Here is a 4,135-nt window from a genome sequence, read left to right as displayed (position 1 = left end):
AGGGGAGGGAGGGGCCGAGCTCGGAGCTGAGTGGAAGCGGCCAAGCTCCCCGGGCCGGGCCCGCCGTCAGCACGTCACGTCACTGCCCGAGAGAGACCCAGGAAAAGGCGGAAGGGAGCGCGCCGCCGCCCCTGCCCGCCGTTGCGGACCAGCCGTCCGCCGGGGCCGGGGCCGCCAGGCGGATCGGGGGGCCGCGGCCGGGCGAGGCGAGCCGGCGCGGGTAGTGGTGGTGGTGGCGGCGGCGGCAAGGGAGGGGTGGGGTGGGGGGGGGCGCGAGGCGCGGCGGCGCCCGGCTCCCTGCAGCTCCTCCTGCCGCCGCCTCCGCCGCAGCTCGGCCGCGAAGCGCCGCTTGGGGCTCGGCGTGCGCCCCCGAAGCGGAGCGGCTGCCCCGGGGACCCCCTCCCTTCCCGGCCCCTCCATGCTGGCGCCGCCCGGGCGAGCCTCCCCCGCCCTCCGCGGCCGCCATCCCGCGATGCCGGCCGCCAGGCCTGCGGCCCGGTCCGGCGCTGGTATGGGGGTGCGGGCCGGCGGGCTCCACAGTCCCACCGGCATGTTTGACCCGGTTCTGTGCGCCAGGGGCAGGGGCAGGTGTGGATTTTTAGAGTTAGGAACCTCCGCGCTGGGGCGGACGCGGGCCTTGGGCCGGGGCTTGCATGGCCTCAGGTCACCCCGGTGCGGGGCGCGGCCACCAGTGGGAATTACTGCGAGGAACACCAACGCTAAAACGGCGGCCGCAGCCGGAGCCCCAGGTTTCCACACGGAAGACGGTCCCTCCACGCGTGACGGGACGCCGCTCCCTGTGGCTGTCCGTTCTTATGTAAGGGGCAGCCGCCGTCCCTGGGCCCCACCGCGCCACCCGAGAACAGTAGCAGGGCAGGGGGGAGTCGCTTTATGTGGACGAAATAATGTGGCATTGAAACTGAAGTCCTATCTAGCAGTGGTTTTTCATCCATGTTGTCAGTGTCTCAGAATTGAATCTTGGTTTGTTGTTTGTTTTTAAGAAAATAACGTGCTATTGATGCACGAGAGTCACATCCTAAAGTTTTGAAGGCATCAGGACTGACATATGATGAGTAACCTCATGGAGATAAAGTACCTCCAATTTGGGTGGAATTCTTGCATGATTGTGGGGTCAGGGTTTCAGGAGGCTTCTTCGTGTGTTGTTCTTACCAGATAAGTAGACTGGAAGGGAATTTGTTGTCACACTTGCCAAATGATGCAAATGTGACTTACCTGGCCAAGAATGGTGGGTTTTGTGAACAAACCCTTGGATTCAGCTTTAATTTTATCCACTAGCCTTTTCTATCCTAACACACAGGCTTAGAAAGTAATTTGGGCTACCCTTGTAGTTTATTTCAGTATAAGGTATGGTAAACACATACCCTGCACTGTGCAAGTTTTAACCATGGTACTGAAAATGGAAAAGAACCACAGTACTTTATTTCCTGGCATTTCATTCCATGAAGGCTGTAGTTAAACTTTTGTAGAATCATTGAATCAATAAGGTTGGAAAAGACCTGCGAGATCATCAAGTCCCTGTACTGCATGAGAGGGCCCTAAAATACGTTGGAAAAAAATTTCTGAGCTTAACTACTGATGTGATGCTAAGTAAATATTCTTGTGAAGATGGAAGAAGCCAAAGAAACAAGACCAGAGAAAGATGATGGTAGATTGATAATCAACAGAAAGGTTGATCTGATGTAAAGAAGTATAGAATGATCAAACTCTTGATTGTTTTTGTTTACACATTGGTAAGATCCTTGGTTGGAATGTAGCTCTAGTAGGCTGCTTTCATAAAAGCTAGGCCATTAAAATACTTAAGAGACTGGAGCATCAGATGCATGAGGAGAAATTAAAGACAGCTGGGACTGGTCAGGCTGGAGAAGATTTCTCAAACAGTAAGTGGCTTTCCAGAAAGATTGTGATGTCTCCACCTTTGGAGATTTTCAGAATCCAACTGGATGCAGCCTTGAGCAAGCAGCTGTAGCTGACCCTGCGCTGAGCAGGAGGGCTGGACTAGATGATCTGCAGAAGTACCTTCTAACTTAAAGGAGTCTATGATTTTAAGCCCCTTTTCCCAACGAAAGCACGTAGAAGATTTTCATGAGCAGCATGGTGTTGCAGCGTAAGACTTTGGAAGAGCTGTGATGCCATTGAAAGGCACATGGCTAGGTGTTTTATGAAGACCTGGATCTTGCCTTCTTGACTGGTTGGCCATTCATTCTGCATAAAACTTTCAGCTTTCATGGAATCATGGAGTGGTTTGGGTTGGAAGGGATCTCCAAAGGTCTAGTGCAACCCTTCTGCAGTCAGCAGGGACATCCTCCACTACTAGATCAGGTTGCTCAGAGCCTTGTTGAGCCTGACCATGTATAGCTCCAGGAATGGGGCCTTGATTACCTCCCTGAGCAACTTGTTCCAGTGTTCTGCCACTTGTTCCTAACATCCAGTCTAAATCTACTCTTAATTTCAAACTGTTGCTCCTCGTCCTATTGCTGCAGGCCTTGGTACATTCCCTCTGCAGCCTTCATGTAGGCCCCCTTCAGGTACTGGAAGGCTGCTATTAGGTCTCCTAGATCCTTCTTTTCTCCAGGCTGAACAACCCCAGCTCCCTCAGCCTGTCTTTGTAGCAGAGATGTTCAAGCCTCCTGATCATTTTCGGGGCCTGCCCCTGGACCTGCTCTATCAGGTCCATGTCCTTCCTGTGTTGAGGGCTCCAGAGCTGGACACAGCACTCCAGGTGAGGTCTTACTAGAGCAGAGTAAAGTGGCATAATCACCTCTCTTGACCTGCTTGTCACGCTTCTTTTGATTCCCTTTTCTTTACTACTCAGGAGCTGGATTTCAGCAGCCTTTGAGTCATTAGAGAGGCATTTTGTCCTGATGCAGGAGAGTAACTGCCATCAGCAGAGCTGCCAGAAAGGAAGCTATGTTTACAACTGCTACAGCCATTTCTGCTCTCACAGCTAATACAGGAGTCCAAGAGCAATTGCAGGTACAATATGTATGTTTGCAGCACTTTGTAACAACATAGATTAACTTATTTGCACAAATGTTTTGCATTTCTTGGACTGGACTAGGCAAATGTTAAAAGGACGTTGTTAGCAGTAGGATTTCTGACCTTAATTAGTGATGAGATTCAGTCAGCTTTGATGCACCAGAGACAGAATATAGCTTGTATATAAAAGTTTAGTTGTTCAGAGTCCTGTGAACAGAACCTTTACCTTCCAGCTCCAGTTTTACCTGTGATCCAGTGTTTCTCTGTATTTTTCCCTAGGGCTTGTTTTAGTAGTAGGTACTATGCTGTATCTGACTTAGTCCTCACAAAAGCCAGTGGAACTGTGGCTTTCTCTGAATGTTTTAAAATTGTACTCATGCTTGGCAGTTATGGAATTAGTTTTGAAGAGTCAGTTTTGGAGAGGGACTGTTTACAGAGGCCTGTAGTGATAGGATGAGGGGCAGTGGTTTGAAATGAGAGAAGAGCAGATTTAGACTGGATGTTAGGAACAAGTTCTGCACCATGAGGGTGGTGGAGCACTGGAACAGGTTGCCCAAAGAGATAGTTAAGGCCACATCCTTGGAGCTATTCAAGGCTCTGAGCAAGCTGTTCCAGTGGAGGATGTCCCTGCTTATTGCAGGGAGGGTTGGGCTGGATGGCCTTAGGAGGTCTCTTCAACTTAAACTGTTCTATGAGTGTACTAAGTGGACACTTAGTTATCACCTTGGCTAATTAGGATGTTACAATGACATTCCATCTAGTTAGTCTTAAAAATACCTACTGTCTCCTTCAAGTCAACCAAAATTGGTATGGCTGTAAGTCAGTATGGCTGATAATGTTTGCATCCATCTCACTGATAAATTTACATGTGAATACATAGTAAAAATTAGTAAAAAGCCATTTTCAGTCACAGTTCCTTCCTGTTTATCTTATGACTTATTTATATCCCTTTCCAGGTACTGGCAATGTGTTTAGCAAACACCAGTATGCTGAGTCACACTGTCAGATCTCACAGAATAACAGAATGTTAAGGGGTTGAAAGGGACCTTGAAAGATCATACAGTCCAGCCCCTCTGCCAGAGCAGAGTAGGTTTTATACAGCAACACATCCAAGCAGGTTTTCAGTGTCTCCAGAGAG

Source organism: Melanerpes formicivorus, unplaced genomic scaffold (assembly GCF_026170545.1).
Source record: "Melanerpes formicivorus ecotype bairdi unplaced genomic scaffold, bMelFor1.0.p_v2 SCAF_11, whole genome shotgun sequence".
NCBI lineage: Eukaryota > Metazoa > Chordata > Aves > Piciformes > Picidae > Melanerpes > Melanerpes formicivorus.
The sequence above is the reverse complement of the archived record's forward strand: the minus strand, read 5'-3'. Positions refer to the sequence as shown.